This window comes from Paroedura picta, chromosome 1 (genome assembly GCF_049243985.1).
Source record: "Paroedura picta isolate Pp20150507F chromosome 1, Ppicta_v3.0, whole genome shotgun sequence".
NCBI lineage: Eukaryota > Metazoa > Chordata > Lepidosauria > Squamata > Gekkonidae > Paroedura > Paroedura picta.
In genome coordinates, this window is record NC_135369.1 from 2,985,140 (window position 1) to 3,005,710 (window position 20,571).

At 56.9% G+C, this 20,571-nt stretch overlaps 1 protein-coding gene across 4 annotated transcripts in view; it reads left to right on the forward strand.

The window, feature by feature from the left end:
• The window catches only part of SEMA6C (semaphorin 6C), a 218,665-nt gene that overhangs the window by 67,686 nt on the left and 130,408 nt on the right, over positions 1 to 20,571 (forward strand). Inside the window, exon 1 of one of the 4 annotated variants that reach the window (XM_077319850.1) lies at positions 16,181 to 16,453. The exons of 2 other annotated variants lie outside the window; for them this stretch is intronic. The gene's annotated coding sequence lies outside the window, so the exon portion shown is untranslated. Of the gene's footprint in view, positions 1 to 16,180; positions 16,454 to 20,571 lie in introns of those variants that run through there. One more of the 4 variants, XM_077319881.1, reaches the window with a different exon arrangement.

Consider the following 20,571-nt stretch of genomic DNA (forward strand, 5'->3'; position numbering starts at 1 on the left):
GAACTTCTTGGTATTTTTCCAAATCATCTCTTCCTGTGTCCTCAATTGACTCCTGTTCCTTTGGGCACACTTCCTCCCGGACTGCCTCCAGAACAACAGTCAGTTAGACTGTTAGGACTCTCTCTCTCTCTCCTCCCTTCTTTACCAAGTTTCATTCTCTTCTCGATAAAACTATGCTATTCTTTTAAGCCGCTCCTTTGCCTGTTTAAACTCTGCCCACGCCACGAAGCCTCTGTCGGCCCCTGTCCTCTTCCCCCCCGCCCACACACCAGAAGAATTGTTGATGCCAGGCAAAGAGCCGGTGACACCGAACCTGCTTTTAGAGGGGGACCCATTTGTATTCCCAGCGTAGCGCTGGATCCATACCTTCCTGTCAGGGGGAGAGAGAGCGGGAGACGGAGATGGAGAGCGAAGAAGCAAGATAATGGAAGGAGGGGAATATTGGGAGGAGGGGGCAGGTGGGAGAAAGCCGGTAATGAATAGATGGAGGGATAAAAATCTGGCAAATGGCTCCGTGGGGAGGGGAGGGGGAGGCCGGCCAGGGAGCTGATGGATCTACGAGGGGGAGGCAAGGCAGTTTGGGTGGGAGAAGATGGCTTGAGCCGAGGTCTTTGCTGGGAGCATCGATTGGCACCTAATTAGCAGGCATCTGGGCTGCGGGGAGGACAGGAAGGGATGGGCCAGGGTTTGTCTCTTGTGGCCCTTCCGTGCAGACCCAGGGAATTGCTGATCGCCACTGTGGGATGGTAAGGGAATTGAGGGTCGCCGTGGGTGGGCAGGTAGTTGTGAGTGTCCTGCACTGTGCAGGGGGCTGGACTAGATGACCCTGGAGGTGCCAGAGTGCTCGAAAACGTCAGAGGCAAGGAAAGCTTCGATTTCAGAAAGTCCCTTTATTGAGAAGCATAGACATCCAGCAAAGCCCTAGGTACACCTGAGGTCACACACAAGGGTTTGCGTCTGTTGTGGGGAGAGGAATGGGAAGGCGACTGTAAGCCGCTTTGAGCCTCCTTTGGGTAGGGAAAAGCGGCATATAAGAACCAACTCTTCTTCTTCAGTAATCTCAGGGCTCTCTCAGCATCACCCACCTCACAGGATGTCTGTTGTGGGGAGAGGAAAGGGAAGGCGACTGGAAGCCGCTTTGAGACTCCTTCGGGTAGAGAAAAGCGGCATCTAAGAACCAACTCTTCTTCTTCTTCAGTAATCTCAGGGCTCTCTCAGATTCACCTCCCTCACAGGGTGTCTGTTGTGGGGAGAGGAAAGGGAAGGCGACTGGAAGCCCCTTTGAGCCTCCTTTGGGAAGAGAAAAGTGGCATCTAAGAACCAACTCTTCTTCTTCTTCAGTGATATCAGGGCTCTCTCAGCCTCCCCTCCCTCACAGGGTATCTGTTGTGGGGAGAGGAATGGGAAGGCGACTGTAAGCCGCTTTGAGCCTCCTTCGGGTAGAGAAAAGCGGCATATAAGAACCAACTCTTCTTCTTCTTCTTCAGTAATATCAGGGCTCTCTCAGCCTCCCCTCCCTCGCAGGGTGTCTGTTGTGGGGAGAGGAAAGGGAAGGCAACTGTAAGCCGCTTTGAGCCTCCTTCGGGTAGGGAAAAGCGGCATATAAGAACCAACTCTTCTTCTTCTACAAAACACAAGCACATTCCCTTCCCCCCCTCCCTCCCTCCCTCCGGAAGGGGACTCTGAGAAGCTTTGCGTGAGAACCGAAAGCCGTAAACTACAAAACAAAGAATTCAGCCTCGAGGTGCAAAGTTGAAACAGGTACCGGGGAGCATCACAGGCCAGGCAACAGCGGGCAGCTCTCATAATCAGTCACAAGAATCTCCGGGATTCTGGCCTCCTGCCCCCCCCCCCAAGAGAAGCTCCCCTTCTCTCAGCCACCCACCGAGGGGGACGGCTTCAGCGGGAACTCGTAGCGAAACGCATGTACCAATCTAGGGGCCTGGGCCAAAACAGGGCCTCGACTGACGGGTTGTCAAAACGATTGCAGAATGCTCTCAGGAACAACTCATAGTCCAGCAGTTCGGGGGCGTCAACATCGATTAAGCCCAAATACCAGTCCGCGGCGTCCCCCTTGAGAAAATCCCCGACAAAACGGACCCACCGGGCCCCATCTCTGAACTGATGACCATAGTCAATCAGATATCCACGGAGTTGTATCAAGAAAAGCGCCAACTTGCCTGGAGAGCCATCAAACCTCCTTTGAAACACGTTCACGTATCTCCGTGGTGCCGGGGCCGGTGTGAAGGACGCAGACCCTTTGCGCTGCATTTGGCCAGGGGTTCCCCCTCCGGCCACAACCGAAGCAGACTGGGTTGTGGTCAGTGGGCCTCCTGGCTTCTGGTCCCGAGCTGCGGGTTCTTCCCCCGACTCCTCGTCTTGGGATCCGGACCCTTGGCTATCGTGACCCCAGTCTTCCGGGACCGGCTTTCCCGCCTCAGCCAGGAGCTGCCGGCCGATCTTCCAGGCCTCGCCGTCCCCTTTCCCCTTCAGGACAGCCGCTAGGAGGTCTGTTAACCGGGACAGCTGGGCGCGTAGTTCTAGCACTTCTTTAGCAGTCCTGGTCTCCATGCCTTTTTGACCGCAGGCCCCTGCGTATGCCCAGCCAGTTGGGTCCACATCGTACCTGGTCAAGGGATGTTGTCCTGTCCCCACATCATGCTGGCTCAAGGGACGTTGTCCTCCCCACACATCGTACCACCTCAAGGGATATTGTCCTGTCCCCACATCGTTCTGGCTCAAGGGACATTGTCCTCCCCACACATCGTACCGCCTCAAGGGGCGTTGTCCTGTCCCCACATCATGCTGGCTCAAGGGACGTTGTCCTCCCCACACATCGTACCTGGTCAAGGGATATTGTCCTGTCCCCACATCGTTCTGGCTCAAGGGACATTGTCCTCCCCCCACATCGTACCAGCTCAAGGGATATTGTCCTGTCCCCACATCGTTCTGGCTCAAGGGACATTGTCCTCCCCACACATCGTACCAGCTCAAGGGATATTGTCCTGTCCCCACATCGTTCTGGCTCAAGGGGCATTGTCCTCCCCACACATCGTACCTGGTCAAGGGATATTGTCCTGTCCCCACATCATTCTGGCTCAAGGGACATTGTCCTCCCCCCACATCGTACCTGGTCAAGGGATATTGTCCTGTCCCCACATCGTTCTGGCTCAAGGGACATTGTCCTCCCCACACATCGTACCTGGTCAAGGGATATTGTCCTGTCCCCACATCATACTGGCTCAAGGGGCATTGTCCTCCCCACACATCGTACCTGGTCAAGGGATATTGTCCTGTCCCCACATCGTTCTGGCTCAAGGGACATTGTCCTCCCCCCACATCGTACCAGCTCAAGGGATATTGTCCTGTCCCCACATCGTTCTGGCTCAAGGGACATTGTCCTCCCCACACATCGTACCAGCTCAAGGGATATTGTCCTGTCCCCACATCGTTCTGGCTCAAGGGACGTTGTCCTCCCCACACATCGTACCAGCTCAAGGGATATTGTCCTGTCCCCACATCATACTGGCTCAAGGGACGTTGTCCTCCCCACACATCGTACCGGCTCAAGGGGCGTTGTCCTCTCCATTCAGCGGCAGGCCTCAAGACCGGGCTCTCACTCCAAGAGGGGGTGCCGAGAGCTCTGGCCGTGCCCCACATCCATGAGGTTGTGCCCATGCGCCAGCTCCACTGCTCCCTGGACGCATCTTTGGGAACATCTCCCCTTGCGCCCTCCGCATCCGTCCGAGTGGCTGAGGATGATGCTGTAGAGTCAGCCGTTTCGGGCTTCGCGTTGAGACCGGGGGTACAATCCTCAGGGAACGTGAGTTTCGCCTAACCGTCAGAGCGCTCGACGGCGTCAGGGAAGGAAAACTTAACGTGCAGGAAGCGCCTTTATTGGGAAGCAGCGCAGACATGCCACAAAGCCAGGTTGCCCACAAGGGTTGGCAGATATAATACACAAGCACATTCCCTTCCCTCCCTCCCTCCCTCTCTCCCCCCCCTTGGGAAGGTGAGGATTCAGGTTTCAAAGGGGGACGAAGCCATTCTGCCATCACTGTACAAAGCACAGGGAGGCCCGGGGAGGCGGTGGGGAGGGGAGATAACTCAGGGGAGCTTTCCTGTGAGAACCGAAAGCGATAAACTCCAAAACAAGGGATTCAGCCTTGAGGTGCAAAGTTGAAGCAGGAACTGGGAAGCATCACGGGGCCGGGCAAAAGAGGACAGCGCTCATAATCAATCGCAGTCAATCGGACAGAATTCCCGGGATTTCACCAGAGGTCCCTTCGAGATCTGTGGTTCTATGATTCTGAAGTTGCCAGCTCCCATTACGGGGAAAGGCCAGGGACGAAAATCACTAGACCACAGCTGCACAGCCTGGAAAACCCGCAACAATCATTACTTGTGGAGAGCCAGTGTGGCGTAGTGATTAGCAGTATTAGCTTCTAATCTGGCGAGCCAGGTTTGATTCCCCGCTCCTCCTCATGCAGCCAGCCGGGCTAATCACAGAATCAGAGAATCAGAGAGTTGGAAGGGGCCATACAGGCCATCTAGGCCAACCCCCTTGCTCAACGCAGGATCAGCCCTAAGCATCCTAAAGCATCCAAGAAAAGTGTGTATCCAACCTTTGCTTGAAGACTGCCAGTGAGGGGGAGCTCACCACCTCCTTAGGCAGCCTATTCCACTGCTGAACGACTGCGAAAATTTTTTTCCTGATATCTAGTCCTGATAATGCTGACCTCACAGAGCAGTAATGTCAGAGTTCCCTCAGCCCTACCTCCCTCACAGGGTGTCTTGTTTTGGGGAGAGGAAGGGAAGGCGATTGGAAGCCGATTTGAGACTCTTTTGGGTAGAGAAAAGCAGCATATAAGAACCAACTCCTCCTCCTCCTCCTCCTCTTCTTCTTCTTCTTCTTCTTTTTCTGCAAAGAACATCAGCTCAGCTCTTACTGAGGCCCAGTGGGTTGGGCGGATTTGTAGTGGTCCTCATAGGAGGAAGGCTGGGGGGGGGGGGCCAGTGGGAAGCGATGGTTTAGGTCAACCTCAACCAAATGCCTGGTGGAGGAGCTCCCTTTTGCAGGCCCTGCGGATGTGCTCTAGTTCCTCAAGGGCCCTGATCTCCTCTGGGAACTCGTTCCACCAGATGGGGGCCAGGACAGAGAAGGCTCTGGCCTTGGTTGAGGTCAAGCGGGCTTCCTTGGGGCCAGGGACCACCAAGAGGTTGGAGGTGGTGGAGCGCAAGGCTCTTTGAGGGATGTAGACGGAGAGGTGATCCCTCAGGTACGCAGGGCCCAGACCGCATGTGGCCTTAAAGGTGATAACCAAAACCTTAAGCCTGATCTGGAATTCAAGGATTAAATATATATAAGATTCAAAGTTGTTTGTAGTTTGTGGATTGCGTACGGATGCATTGTTGCATCCACAATAAAGGAGGCCCTGAAATACTTTTAGCGCGGTTGAAGTCAACTGGAGAGCCAGCTTGGTTGAGAGCAGTGGGTTGGATTCTCCACTCTTCCTCCACATGCAGCCAGCTAGGTAACCCTGGGCCAGTCACAGTTGTCTTAGAGCTGTTCTCACAGCAGTTCTCTCGGAGCTCTCTCAGCCTCACCTACCTCTGTTGTGGGGAGAGGAAAGGGAAGGCGATCGTCAGCCGCTTTGAGACTCCTTCGGGTGGCGAACGGCGGGATACAAACGACCAGCTCTTCTCTTCTTTTCTATTAACGTCGTGTCCCCCCCGGTGATCTAGTTTTCAGGTTATTTTCTGATCTTTTGAAGCTCCTGGTTATTTTAAAACTGCTATCGATCGCCTGTTGCTTCTATTAGCGTGTGTGTTTTCTTTCCGACGCTGCTAGGTAAGATCCATCAGAGACTCAAGTGGGTACTTTTGGTGCATGTAGAATATTTCATTAAGAAAAAAGATTCCGCACAGCCTTGCTTGAATTCTGAGTAAGCCGGAAGCATCACACAGAGAACCAAGCCTTGCTGTTCACGGCAAAGTTTTAAAACTCCATACAACAGCATTCTTCGGCCTCTCTATGCTGTGTTTTGTCTTGACTAAAGTTATAAAACTCACACCAATTCAAGAGAGAAGCAAGCAGAGGGGTCCAGGTTTCCCTGGGTGTTTGTGAGTTTCCCTTTAGCTAAACAGAGATACAAGATTGCTCACTGTGGCCACACCACAGATTTCTGAGAATCAAAGCTCCCTTCGTCAGATACAAAACGATTCCTTATAGCTCATCCCAAAGCTGGGAGGGCCGTCGCAAATAAAGGAGTCAGGATGGAGAGCTAAAATGCAGGTTGGAGGCCACTAGGTCGCAACAGGGGAGAAATGCTTGGGGAAAGAAAGTTAGAATCTCTTGTGAGACAAGAAACCCATGTCCCTATTTAGCCCCGGGGGAAGGGAATTCCCATTGCTCTGATTCTGTGGATGAATCCCTGTTCAGCGATCTCACCTTGCAGTCTCCTCTTGAAGCATTTCTATTTGAGAACTGGCACTCGGAGGGGGAAAAATGGATTTCAATAAATCCATTGGTTATTTTCTCTGTGCATTCTTTGAAATGTAATGTAGATTTTGCTGTCGTGACAGTCCTCTTATGGATCAGCTTAGAAATTCAAATTTACAACAAAGGACCATGAAAAGACGTGGGTTCTTTCCCAGAGCTGTAACAGAGAGAGGCCGGGAAAGGCCCATCTTGAAGCCACATGTCGATCATGGGGGACCAACTGGGTCTCCATCTGCTGGAAATGAGACTAATCCTTCCCCAAAGACTAGTCCTCAAAGATTGACCCTAACCTCTTGCCGGCCACACCGGTCACTCAGGGGCCCTCCTGCCTGACCCTTTGAGCTGGAGATGCCAAGGGTTGAACCTGGAACCTTGGGGTAGTCAAACTGCGGCCCTCCAGATGTCCATGGACTACAATTCCCAGGAGCCCCTGCCATGCTGGCAGGGGCTCATGGGAATTGTAGTCCATGGACATCTGGAGGGCCGCAGTTTGACTACCCCTGCACGTTGACCAGAGGCTCTGCCCATGAGCCACAGCCCCTCCCCTCTCACAGGAAGTGGACTTCCACTGAATTGGCCCCTGGGTCCATCAATATCAGTATTGCCTGCTCAGATGGGCAGCTGCTCTCCAAGGTTCAGATAATCTGCTGATAATCTGCCTGCTCCTTTTAAAAGGAGAACGAGGATTCCACCCCAGACCTTCTGCATTCTACATGGACCTATTAACTGGAGATGCTCGGAGGCTCTATCATGGTCCCTCTCCATCCTTGGTCCTTTTAACCAGATATAGAATCACAGAACCATAGAGCTGGAAGGGGCCACACAGGCCATCTAGTCCAACCCCCTGCTCAACGCAGGATCAGCCCTAAGCATCCTAAAGCATCCAAGAAAAGTGTGTATCCAACCTTTGCTTGAAGACTGCCAGTGAGGGGGAGCTCACCACCTCCTTAGGAAGCCTATTCCACTGCTGAACTACTCTGACTGTGAAAAACTTTTCCCTGATATCTAGCCTATATCGTTGTACTTGAAGTTTAAACCCGTTACTGCGTGTCCTCTCCTCTGCAGCCAACAAAAACAGCATGGTTCTTTCTTTCTCTCTCTCTCTCTCTCTCTCTCTCCCTCCCTCCCTCCCATTAAATGTATAAACCGCCCCTAGCAAACCTGTCACCTTGGCCTGGTTTAGAGCATTTATATGTACCCTATATTGTTGGACTTGTAGTATAAACCTTTCCCATCCCCTCCTGCCTGGTCCTTTCAGCTGGAGATCCCAGCCCAGCCCAGCCCAGCCCGTCACCCATTTTGCCCTGGACCAGGTGGGCAGCTGCAGGATTTCCTTCCCTGTTCCTCTCTTCCGTTTGTTACACTCTCTCACTTCCTCGCCTGACAGCCTCTCGGTGTCGAAACCTGGGCCAAGGGAGGTAACCGGCGGGGCAGCGGAGCGGGTGGGGCTGCGAGTGCCCCAAGGCGTCCCAGTCCGGGCTTGTCGGCGTTCTCTTGTGCTTCCTCCTGCCTCCCTGCAGGTCCCAACGCGCATGGTGATGGCTTTGCACAAGAGCCAGAGCGCACAGAGGCTTGCACGACCGGCAGGAAGGCAGGGCCAAGGGACCGGGTGGCCTCTGCTCTGCTCTGCTCTGCTCTGGGCTGTTTCGGATCTGAGAGGCAGCCGGCGGATTCTCCCACTCCAAGAGGCAATCCCGGCCCAAGCCAGGCTGCCGGTCCCTCTCCTCCAACCAGCACCTGCCCAGGTGACCAGGAAGAAAAGGGATCTCTGGGATCGTAGACAGGCACACCTGAGACTCACATGTCTCTTGGCCCAGAAGGGCAGCCTGAAGGCCAGCCAAGTTGAAATCTGGGTGCAGCTTCTGTGAGAACGCACACTTCTCCCGACAGGACAGAGTGTGAGTCTACGGGGACCTTGAAGAACCACAAAAAAGAAGAAGAAGAGTTGGTTTTTAGACCCCACTTTTCACTGCCTGAAGGAGTCTCAAAGCGGCTTACAGTCACCTTCCCTTTCCTCTCCCCACAACAGACACCCTGTGACAGAGGTGGGGCCGAGCCTCTGACTGGACTGCTAGGTGAGAACTGGCCCTAGGTCACCCAGCAGGCTACATGTGGAGGAGCAGGGAATCAAACCCGACTCTCCAGATTAGAAGCTGCCACTCTTAACCGCTACACCAAGTTGGCCAACAGGGCATGGAGGCCAAGGCCTTCAGAAGAGCCTCAGAAGAGCCCTGCTGGGTCAGGTCAGGGAGGGTCCCTCCAGTCCAGCCTCCCGTCTCCCCCAGGGGCCAGCCAGTTCCTCTGCAGGGCCAGCCACAGGGCAGGGAGGCCGAGGCCTTCCCCTGAGAAGACCCTCAGAAGAGCCCTGCTGGGTCAGGCCAGGGAGGGTCCCTCCAGCCCAGCCTCCCGTCTCACCCAGGGGCCAGCCAGTTCCTCTGCAGGGCCAGCCACAGGGCAGAGAGGCCGAGGCCTTCCCCTGAGAAGACCCTCAGAAGAGCCCTGCTGGGTCAGGCCAGGGAGGGTCCCTCCAGCCCAGCCTCCCGTCTCACCCCGGGGCCAGCCAGTTCCTCTGCAGGGCCAGCCACAGGGCAGGGAGGCCGAGGCCTTCCCCTGAGAAGACCCTCAGAAGAGCCCTGCTGGGTCAGGCCAGGGAGGGTCCCTCCAGTCCAGCCTCCCGTCTCACCCAGGGGCCAGCCAGTTCCTCTGCAGGGCCAGCCACAGGGCAGAGAGGCCGAGGCCTTCCCCTGAGAAGACCCTCAGAAGAGCCCTGCGGGGTCAGGACAGGGAGGGTCCCTCCATTCCAGCCTCCCGTCTCACCCAGGGGCCAGCCAGTTCCTCTTCAAGGCCAGCCACAGGGCAGAGAGGCCGAGGCCTTCCCCTGAGAAGACCCTCAGAAGAGACCTGCTGGTTCAGGACAGGGAGGGTCCCTCCATTCCAGCCTCCCGTCTCACCCAGGGGCCAGCCAGTTCCTCTGCAGGGCCAGCCACAGGGCAGAGAGGCCGAGGCCTTCCCCTGAGAAGACCCTCAGAAGAGCCCTGCTGGGTCAGGCCAGGGAGGGTCCCTCCAGTCCAGCCTCCCGTCTCCCCCAGGAGCCAGCCAGTTCCTCTGCAGGGCCAGCCACAGGGCAGAGAGGCCGAGGCCTTCCCCTGAGAAGACCCTCAGAAGAGCCCTGCTGGGTCAGGCCAGGGAGGGTCCCTCCACTCCAGCCTCCTGTCTCACCCAGGGGCCAGCCAGTTCCTCTGCAGGGCCAGCCACAGGGCAGAGAGGCCGAGGCCTTCCCCTGAGAAGACCCTCAGAAGAGCCCTGCTGGGTCGGGCCAGGGAGGGTCCCTCCAGTCCAGCCTCCCGTCTCACCCAGGGGCCAGCCAGTCCCTCTGCAGGGCCAGCCACAGGGCAGAGAGGCCGAGGCCTTCCCCTGAGAAGACCCTCAGAAGAGCCCTGCTGGGTCAGGCCAGGGAGGGTCCCTCCAGTCCAGCCTCCTGTCTCACCCAGGGGCCAACTAGCTCCTTTGGAGGGTGAACAACTGGGCAGAGAGCTGGTTGACCTTGGACTAGTTGGACTAGCTGCAGTCCTGTTAGATCAGTTCTCTCAGAGCTCTCTCAGCCATCACCTACCCCCACAGGGTGCCTGTTCTAGGGAGAGAAAAGCAGCTTTGAGACTCCTCCAGGTGTTGAAAAGCGGGATGTAAAAGCTAACTCTTCCTCTGCAGGCTGTCATTGCAATGGCCGTCCAGGGAAGGCCAGTGGGTTTCACTAAGAGCAGCTTTCTCCCCTGGAGCTAATGTGCCATGCAGCATGCGGGGGAGGTGGGGGGGGGGCTGGATGATGCGGCCCGAACCTCTACTTGCTCACTGGCTTCATGGACTCTATGATGGAGAGGAGCCAAGAGGAGATCCCCTTCGTCCCCCTCCCCATTTAGGATATCTTGATCCTCCCTCTTGGCCCCCCTCCCACTTGGCCCCAAGGAAAGGCCCTGGCTAATTGATTAGAAGCCGCCCCCCCACCCCCAATTAATCCAGGCAGCGGCTGTGTTTTTTTTGGGGGGGGGTGGGTTTTTAAAAAACAAACCGTTAATTATTTTTAATGCAAGCACTTCCATTAACCACTTTGAGCTAGAAATAATTAACAACTGCACTCATCCGTTTAAAGAGGCATTCCTCCACCCCCTCCCCCGGCCGCCGTTCCCTCGGAGGGAATCTCGTTCCAAACAGGGTACTGGTTGCGATCCGTGTTTGTGCAGCACCTAGGAGCAGGCTGAGACTCCTGGCAAAGGAGTCGTCGGCATCGGCAAAGAGATCATGAGGCACCCAACTCACAAGGGTTAATTCAGTTGGGTCGCGGTGACTGTCGGAATATGCAAACCAGGTTTGAGGCCTGCAGCCAGTCTGAGCAGACAATCCCGACCTATATGGCCAGACTCAGGAAAAGGCAGCTGCATGTTTTGGAGAGAGTCTGTGACTGAGGGGCAGAGCCTCTGCTTGGCAGGCAGGAGGTCCCCGGTTCAATCCCAGGCAGCATCTCCAGCTGAAAGGACCAGGCAGGAGGGGATGGGGAAGACCTTTCTCTGCCTGAGACCCTGGAGAGCCCTGGGGAGGGGCCAGTGCTCAGGGGCAGAGCCTCTGCTGGGCAGGCAGGAGGTCCCCGGTTCAATCCCAGGCAGCATCTCCAGCTGAAAGGACCAGGCAGGAGGGGATGGGGAAGACCTTTCTCTGCCTGAGACCCTGGAGAGCCCTGGGGAGGGGCCAGTGCTCAGGGGCAGAGCCTCTGCTTGGCAGGCAGGAGGTCCCCGGTTCAATCCCAGGCAGCATCTCCAGCTGAAAGGACCAGGCAGGAGGGGATGGGGAAGACCTTTCTCCTCCTGAGGCCCTGGAGAGCCCTGGGGAGGGGCCAGAGCTCAGGGGCAGAGCCTCTGCTTGGCAGGCAGGAGGTCCCCGGTTCAATCCCAGGCAGCATCTCCAGCTGAAAGGACCAGGCAGGAGGGGATGGGGAAGACCTTTCTCCTCCTGAGGCCCTGGAGAGCCCTGGGGAGAGGCCAGAGCTCAGGGGCAGAGCCTCTGCTTGGCAGGCAGGAGGTCCCCGGTTCAATCCCAGGCAGCATCTCCAGCTGAAAGGACCAGGTAGGAGGGGATGGGGAAGACCTTTCTCTGCCTGAGACCCTGGAGAGCCCTGGGGAGGGGGCGGAGCTCAGGGGCAGAGCCTCTGCTGGGCAGGCAGGAGGTCCCCGGTTCAATCCCAGGCAGCATCACCAGCTGAAAGGACCAGGCAGGAGGGGATGGGTAAGACCTTTCTCTGCCTGAGACCCTGGAGAGCCCTGGGGAGGGGCCAGAGCTCAGGGGCAGAGCCTCTGCTTGGCAGGCAGAAGGTCCCCAGTTCAATCCCGGCAGCATCTCCAGCTGAAAGGACCAGGCAGGAGGGGATGGAGAGCCCTGGGGAGGGGCCAGAGCTCAGGGGCAGAGCCTCTGCTGGGCAGGCAGGAGGTCCCCGGTTCAATCCCAGGCAGCATCTCCAGCTGAAAGGACCAGGCAGGAGGGGATGGGTAAGACCTTTCTCTGCCTGAGACCCTGGAGAGCCCTGGGGAGGGGCCAGAGCTCAGGGGCAGAGCCTCTGCTTGGCAGGCAGGAGGTCCCCGGTTCAATCCCAGGCAGCAACTCCAGCTGAAAGGACCAGGCAGGAGGGGATGGGGAAGACCTTTCTCTGCCTGAGACCCTGGAGAGCCCTGGGGAGGGGCCAGAGCTCAGGGGCAGAGCCTCTGCTGGGCAGGTAGGAGGTCCCCGGTTCAATCCCAGGCAGCATCTCCAGCTGAAAGGACCACGCAGGAGGGGATGGGGGAAGACCTTTCTCTGCCTGAGACTCTGGAGAGCCCTGGGGAGGGCCAGAGCTCAGGGGCAGAGCCTCTGCTTGGCAGGGCAGGAGGTCCCCGGTTCAATCCAGGCAGCATCTCCAGCTGAAAGGACCAGGCAGGAGGGGATGGGGAAAACCTTTCTCTGCCTGAGTCCCTGGGGAGCCCTGGGGAGGGGCCAGAGCTCAGGGGCAGAGCCTCTTATGGGCAGGCAGGAGGTCCCCGGTTCAATCCCAGGCAGCATCTTCAGCTGAAAGGACCAGGCAGGAGGGGATGGGGAAGACCTTTCTCTGCCTGAGGACCCTGCAGAGCCCTGGGGAGGGGCCAGAGCTCAGGGGCAGAGCCTCTGCTGGGCAGGCAGGAGGTCCCCGGTTCAATCCCAGGCAGCATCTTCTGCTGTAAGGACCAGGCAGGAGGGGATGGGGAAGACCTTTCTCTGCCTGAGACCCTGGAGAGCCCTGGGGAGGGGCCAGAGCTCAGGGGCAGAGCCTCTGCTTGGCAGGCAGGAGGTCCCGGTTCAATCCAGGCAGCATCTCCAGCTGAAAGGACCAGGCAGGAGGGGATGGGGAAGACCTTTCTCTGCCTGAGACCCTGCAGAGCCCTGGGGAGGGGCCAGAGCTCACGGGCAGAGCCTCTGCTGGGCAGGCAGGAGGTCCCCGGTTCAATCCCAGGCAGCATCTCCAGCTGAAAGGACCAGGCAGGAGGGGATGGGGAAGACCTTTCTCTGCCTGAGACCCTGGAGAGCCCTGGGGAGGGCCAGAGCTCACGGGCAGAGCCTCTGCTGGGCAGGCAGGAGGTCCCCGGTTCAATCCCAGGCAGCATCTCCAGCTGAAAGGACCAGGCAGGAGGGGATGGGGAAGACCTTTCTCTGCCTGAGACCCTGCAGGGCGGTTGCCTGTCTGAGTAATGAATTTGATGGCCAATGGTCTAACTCAGTCTCTATCAGTGTCAGGCATTCCCATATCCAGGAGGAGATGATCTCATGGAAAGATTCAGGAGTTCTTTTTTTCAAGATTCCTTCCCCCTTCCCTGGACATGCATGGCTAATTATTCCAGGATTTTCCCATGAAGCGTCTGAGAAATCAATAATTTTTTAAAACCCTGATTCATCAGGTTGCTATTACTGCCTTCAGATAGAGAGTCAGTTTGGCGTAGTGGTTAGGAGTGCGGACTTCTAATCTGGCATGCCGGGTTCGATTCTGCGCTCCCCCACATGCAGCCAGCTGGGTGACCTTGGGCTCGCCACGGCACTGATAAAACTGTTCTGACCGAGCAGGAATATCAGGGCTCTCTCAGCCTCACCTCCCTCACAGGGTGCCTGTTGTGGGGAGAAGAAAAGGAAGGCAACTTGAGCCGCTTTGAGACTCCTTCCGGTAGAGAAAAGCAGCATCTAAGAGCCAACTCATCTTCATCTTCATCTCATCTTCATCTTCATCTCATCCTCTTCCTCTTCCTCTTCCTCTTCCTCTTCCTCTTCCTCTCCTCTTCTCCATTGCAGTTTGGTAGAGTACAAAGAGCTCTGTCCCATCTCCCTGGAAAGCACGATGCTCATGTTCCTGGGACTGATGGTGAATAGTTTGGCAGGCTGCAGCACAATCGCACTGGTCTTCCCCCAGGGGGACCTGGTCTTCGGCCCCATTCAAACAACAAGTCTGCAGACCTGCCGGAACCTCCTCGTATTAGTCTCCTATTAGTCTATTAGTCTCCTTTGATGATACTTGAGTGGCTTTAATGGGGGGGAGGGGTGATTTATTCCTGTAATGTGGGAATACAATGTATGTGGGAAACAACGGGTGCTAGAAGGCACTCCCCCCGCCCGACTCCACGGCTTCAGGCCGCGCAAAGGAGCAGCCCCACTGTGTTGCAACCCCCCCCCTCCCGCTTCACGCCTGCTGATTGGGCCGTTGCTTGTCAGTCCGGGACGAAGGGGCCAATGGGCTCTGTTCCCCCATCCCGGACTCGGCCCACCCCCCTTGCCCTGACTTTTTTATTTATACCGCTCCCGCGGAGCGGTTAGAGATATTGTAACCCACCATGAGCTGCTTGGGTGTGGCAAGATATGAATTTCAAGATTAATTAATAAATAAGTTACACAGCAAGTCGAATCCTTGTGGGCCTTTCCTTAGTGTTATCCTGCACCGTGCAGGGGATGGACCAGATGGCCCTGAGGGCCCTTCCAGCTCTATGGTTCTAGGTTATGGAGATCAAATGGAGCTGCTTTCACCCAAATTTGCAACCTCTCCTTCCCTCCTTTGAAGTTTTGTGACTGCAGCATTTGTGCAGCTCTTAATCACCTGGATGTTGGGGCTTCCATCGATCGGCTCCGGTCAGCCGTGTCTCCGGGCTGGCCACCTCTCTTCTACCTGCAGAGATGTGGGGAGCGAGTGGGTTTACCACACACCCCTGCGGGTTCTCCTGGTTATACTGAGTCATCCACCAAGTTGGTGGACGAGGGGCCCGTTGGGCCATGATGAATACCCACATTCCGTGGTTCTGTACCCCAACGCTGAAGTGGACCGTCAAAGTCATATTAAGAAGGGTTGGGGGAGCTTGGTCTGTTGAGCCTGGAGAGGAGACGACTGAGAGGGGATCTGAGAACCATCTTCAAGTATTTAAAAAGCTGCCATATAGAGGATGGAGCAGAATTGTTCTCTCTTGCCCCAGAGAGAAGGACCAGAACCAATGGGATGAAATTAATTCAAAAGAATTTTGGGGTAAACATCCGGAAGAAGTTCCTGACAGTCAGAGCGGTTCCTCAGTGGAACAGGCTTCCTCGGGAGGTGCTGGGTTCTCCATCTTTGGAAGTTTTTAAACAGAGGCTGGAGAGCCATCTGACGGAGAGGCTGATTCTGTGAAGGCTCAAGGGGGTGGCAGGTGACAGTAGATGAGCGACAGGGATGGGAGTGTCCTGCATAGTGCAGGGGGTTGGACTAGATGACCCAGGAGATCCCTTCCAACTCTAGGATTCTAGGATTCTATCAAGTGGTGTAGCAGTCACACCTCAAGTGGTAACACATTATTCTCGGAAAATGCTGTTTTGCGTGGGCAGTTTACAGCTCAAGGTCCCATCCAGAGGCTGCCAAGGTTAATAGGAGTGCAGCTGGGTTTAAGTAGCTAGTTATCCGCTCCTGTGTCTCTCCCCTTTGTTCCAAAGCGCCTTGTATCTTTGCATTCTTTGCAAACAGCCCTCCTGCCTTTGGGCTGGGATAGAAAGACCCAAGGATCATTCCTACTCATATCTGATGAAGGGAGCTTTGATTCCAGGAAGCTTCTCCTTCGTCCCTCTCTGAGGTGCTCCTGGACTCGAATCCAGCTGTCCTCCCGCAGACGGGGGCAGCCATCCTTTAGGGCTACAGCAGCATCGGAACAGGGTTCGTAACTAGCCTACCCCACAGGGTTGTTGTGAAGATTAAAGGCGACAGGCGGAGATCGGAGAGCAGCTGCCAGCCCGAGTAGACAATACTGACCTTGAGGACCCAAAGTCTACTCCGGCATAAAGGCAGCTTCGCAGCGCGCGCGGGGTTCGAGAGCGTGGCCTACCTCGCAGGGGCCCTGCCCGGGACACGGCTGAAGGGCGCCCGGGAGCTGGAAGGCCGGTCTTGGCCGGCAGCTGATCTATCCCTTGGCTGGGGGTCTTGGCGTGGCCCCTACCTGGGGGGCACCTCCTCCTTCCCCTCCCCCGGGATCCAGAGGCACACACCTCGGGGGCCCCGATCCGCCGCCGGGGAGGGGAGGAGACGGGAGGGGAGAGGCGGGCCGAGGGCGGCGCTGGCCGGGCGGCTGGAGGCGGAGCGGCGCGCCGGAGCGGCGGGCGCAGATTGGCCCGGGCTGCTGCAAAGGGTTGGGCCCGCCCGGGCTGGGCGTCGAGTTGCGAGCCCTTGGCTTGCCAGCGGCTTTGTTTGGAAGCGGCGCCCGGGCTCCAGCGCTCCCCCGCCTGCCCGTCCTCCGCGGCCCCGGCCAGGCGAAGTTGCAGGCACTGAATCGCGCCCGCGGAGAGGCCGAGCGGCCAAGCGGCTCCGGATTGCCCTTCTCCGCGCCTCCCCGGACGTCTCGGCGGTCTCCTCTGCAGAGGCGAGAAGGAGCTGCCCCCGCCGCCCCCCACCTCGCTCCCAAGGTAAGCGCGCCCGGATTCGGCGAGTGTGTGTGTGTGTCTGTGGGTTTGTGTGTGTCTCGGAGGCTGGCCGGCGCCTGGGCGCTGCGCTCCGGAGAGGGCGATGCTCGGGGGGCCCCGATCCCGTCCTGCCGCCCCGCAGCCTCCTGGCCAGACCGGGCGCTCGTGTCAATTTCAAAGCTCCGCGGAGCCCCTCCGTTTCCATTCTGGTCAGTTTCGCTCGTGTCAATTTCAGTCGCCTCTCCTCCCCCCCTCTCGTTTCCTTGCGAGCCGTCTCGTCCTCTTTCCAAAAAAGAAGCAGAAAAAACAAGGGGGGGCATTTCTTTCCTCTCCTCTCGCCCTCCCCGCGCCCCGATATTTCGGACAACCCGGGCCACTTCAAAGGCCTTCCCACGTGCTTTGAAGTTGAGCTTTCCGGGGGGGGGGAGTTTGCTTGTTTCCTCCGGGAGTTCCAGGGGGGTGAGGCGCGTGTTTGGGGGGTGTTCGTGTGTGCGCGTCTTGGTGGCCGCGGGTCCGAGACCCGCATCTCTTCTGGCGCGTTGTTTTTGGCTTGAAACTTCTGGCAGGAAGGTCGTGGCGGGGGGGGGGGGGGCGGTCGGGATGGCTCCTCTGCGCACCGCGCTGAGCCTCTGAGCGGATCCGAGATTTGCCTGCAAGACGCGGCCCGGAGAGAGCTCTGGGGCCGCCCTTCGCTGGAAAAGGCACATCCCAACTGGATCCTCGCGCCCCCCCCATCCATCCATCCCTTTTCCCCATAATTGTTTTGGAAGGGGGGGGGAGTTTGGCAGCCCCAGGGTCTCTCTGTGTGTGCGCGTGCACGGGCGGGCGGGAGCGCGCCTGCTGGCCGTGGGGCTTCTCCCGCCTCCCCATCCTGTCCGCGGCCAAAAAAACCCTCTTGTTTTGAAACAGTCCAGCGCGGCCAAAACTCACACAGCTGGAGGCCTGGGAGGGAGGGGGGAAGGGAGAGGAGGGGGGGAGCGCTGGAACCGTAAGGCCGGGGGGGGGGGGCGGGGGCTTGTACTCGGCCTCAGCTGATGGATTGGAAGCGGGCCCTCCCCTTCCTTTGGACCCCAGGAAAGCTCGGCCTCTGCAAGTTTTAGGATTCGGGGGACGCTTTTGCACCGCCGGTGGGTGGGTGGAGGGGGTGATTGCAACGGCCCTTGCCTGTTTTGCCTTCTTTTTTTTGGGGGGGGGGGGGTGCAAGGAGAAAATCCAGAGCCTTGTTTTCTCCGTCCTCCAATCGCGGCTTTACTCGCGAGGAAGCCCCCTCGCGCGCCAGCTGCCGGGGAAATGGCCGGGCTTCTGTGGCCGGCCGCGCTCCGTCCCTTCCTCGGCGTCTCCCCCAACTCCCGCGGAGCCCGATGCCCTGAGGGCTTACTTGTGAGGAAGTGCGCTACAGCGCCTGGTTGCTTGCCCAGGAGAAAGGGCGTGGGCTAAGAGTCGGTCGGATCTTCTCTCCCGCCTCCCGCCAGGAAAGCATCGGCCTACTTTGCAGGGTTCTGGCATCAGGGGGTTGGACTAGATGACCGCACTGCCCCTTCCAGCGCTGTGAATCTGTGATGTTATCACCAGAGGAATCCGTGGGGGACAAAACAATGGGCCCAAAAGGCCAGGGGGCTGTGGAAATGGGGCAGGCGGCGGGGGGGGGGGGGGTGAACAGAAACTGGTGCAGTTGGGCTTCCCCTCCTGCCTTGGGTGGCCTGCATGGTTTCCCCCCTCCTTGTCCTTATTGTCACAACAACCCTGTGAGGGAGCTTTCAGGGAGAAGGAGTTCGTGCTCTGGGGCCTCTGCCTGTAAGAACTGGAAGGGGGGGGTCTCCGCCGGAGCTTTTGGGGGGGCAACGATCTTCTCTGCAAAAACGCTGATGATATTGGTTGGTCTGGAAAGTTAATGAGGGCTAGTTTATTTGTTTTACGATTCCAAAACACTCCTGTTACATTTTAATCCCACGGAGAACTCTGGCGGTTCAAAAAACCCCCTTCCAGTCATTTCCCTCAAAGACCCCAGAGTGATATTTGGCTCTCACAATGACCCTGTGGGGCAGGCACATTACCCCCAAAACCTTGGGTCAGACTGGGGAGGGTCCATTCTAGTCCAGCTTCCCGGGCAAACTGGTTCCTCAGGGGTAGTCAAACTGCGGCCCTTCAGATGTCCATGGACTACAATTCCCATGAGCCCCTGCCAGCAAATGCTGGCAGGGGCTCATGGGAATTGTAGTCCATGGACATCTGGAGGGCCGCAGTTTGACTACCCCTGCGTCTGGAGGGTCAACCCCAGGGCAGGGAGGCCTTTGGTCACCATATTAGCAGCCCTTGATAGACTTATCCCCCTTGAATCCCTGTAATCTCAACCTAAAGCTGAACATCCTTGGGCAGGGATATCCCTCTGCAGAGTTACTCCTGTCAAAGTCCATAAACTTCACTGTGTGCTTATTTGTATCATAGAATCATAGAGTTGGAATGGGCCATACAGGCCATCTAGTCCAACCCCCCTGCTCAACGCAGGATCAGCCCAGAGCATCCTAAAGGAGGGAGAATGCTGTACCCCAGCTTTCTCCTCCATGGAGACCCACAGGGGCTCAAAGTCATCCGTTTCGCCTCCATTTCCCCCTACAATCACCCTGCGAGGCAGGCCTTCTTGGGAGAGTGTAACTGGCCCCGAGGCTGAGCTTTCACAGCACAAGTAGGGGATTCGAACCTGGGACTCCCAGATGCCTGTCAGCCACTCTTAACCACTAAAACACGCCGGGTCTCTTTAATACTGATCTGTAAGGGGGAGATTTGCCCCCCCTCCCCCAAGGTGGCGATCTAAAAGGGAAACGGACAGGAAGTTCTGGGTGGGCAGGTGGTTGTGAATTTCCTGCGTTTTGCAGGTGACCCTGGAGGTCCCTTCCAACTCTATTCCTTCCTTCCTCTTTCTCTATCTCCTTCCTTCCTTCCTTCCTCTTTCCCTATCTCCTTCCTTCCCCTTCTCTCCTCTATCTCCTTCCTTCCTTCCTTCCTTCCTTCCTTTCTTCCTCTTTCTCTAACTCCTTCCTTCCTTCCCCCTTTCTGTCCCTTCCTTCCTTCCTTCCTTCCTTCCTTCCTTCCTTCCTTCCTTCCTTCCTTCCTTCCTTCCTTCCTTCCTTCCTTCCTTCCTTCCTTCCTTCCTTCCTTCCTTCCTTCCCAAACCACTGAGTGTTTATGTGTCTCACAGGAACTCCAGAGGGAGTTTGCTTGCTCCCTGGACGGAGCGGGGGCCGATGTGTGGGGAATGTTAAGTCTGCCCTGCTGGCCTGCTGCCTTCATTGTCCATTCCGTCTCCATGGCCATTGATTTGCCCCTCCCCTATCAGATTCCCCCCCTCCCCCTTTACCGGCGCTCTGGTCCCCTCGAACAGCTGCATGGAAACAGGCATGCCCCTTGTGGAGCTTTCCTCCAAATCGGTGGGGAGACCGCCCCTGTTGAACATCTGCCTGTCGCACACTTGCAAAAGGTGGGAGCCCTGCTTGGAGACGGGGGAGGTCATGGCAAAACCTCCCCCCTCGCACCCTTGACCCATTCAAACATGGACCCACGTTAATTGGGAATTTTGGTGAGATCTTCGGGCCCCTTGTTGCAGAAATGTGTGTGAGGGCCAGTGTAAGCTGATTTAACTGGCAAGTCGGTCACCCTCTTCTCCCCCCCCCCCTTTCCCTGTAAGCCGCTTTGAGCCTCCTTCGGGTAGGGAAAACGCGGCATATAAGATCCAACTCTTCTTCTTCTTCTTCTTCTTCTTCTTCTTCTTCTTCTTCTTCTTCTTCTTCTTCTTCTTCTTCTTCTTCTTCTTCTTCTTCTTCTTCTTCTTCTTCTTCTTCTCTTCTTCTTCTTCTTCTTCTTCTTTCTTCTTCTTCTTCTTCTTCTTCTTCTTCTTCTTCTTCTTCTTCTTCTTCTTCTTCTTCTTCTTCTTCTTTCTTCTTCTTCTTCTTCTTCTTCTTCTTCTTCTTCTGGGGGCTTAAAGCAGAGGTGGTCAAACTGCGGCCCTCCAGATGTCCATGGACCCAATTCCCATGAGCCCCTGCCAGCGTTCGCTGGCAGGGGCTCATGGGAATTGTAGTCCATGGACATCTGGAGGGCCGCAGTTTTGACCACCTCTGGCATTC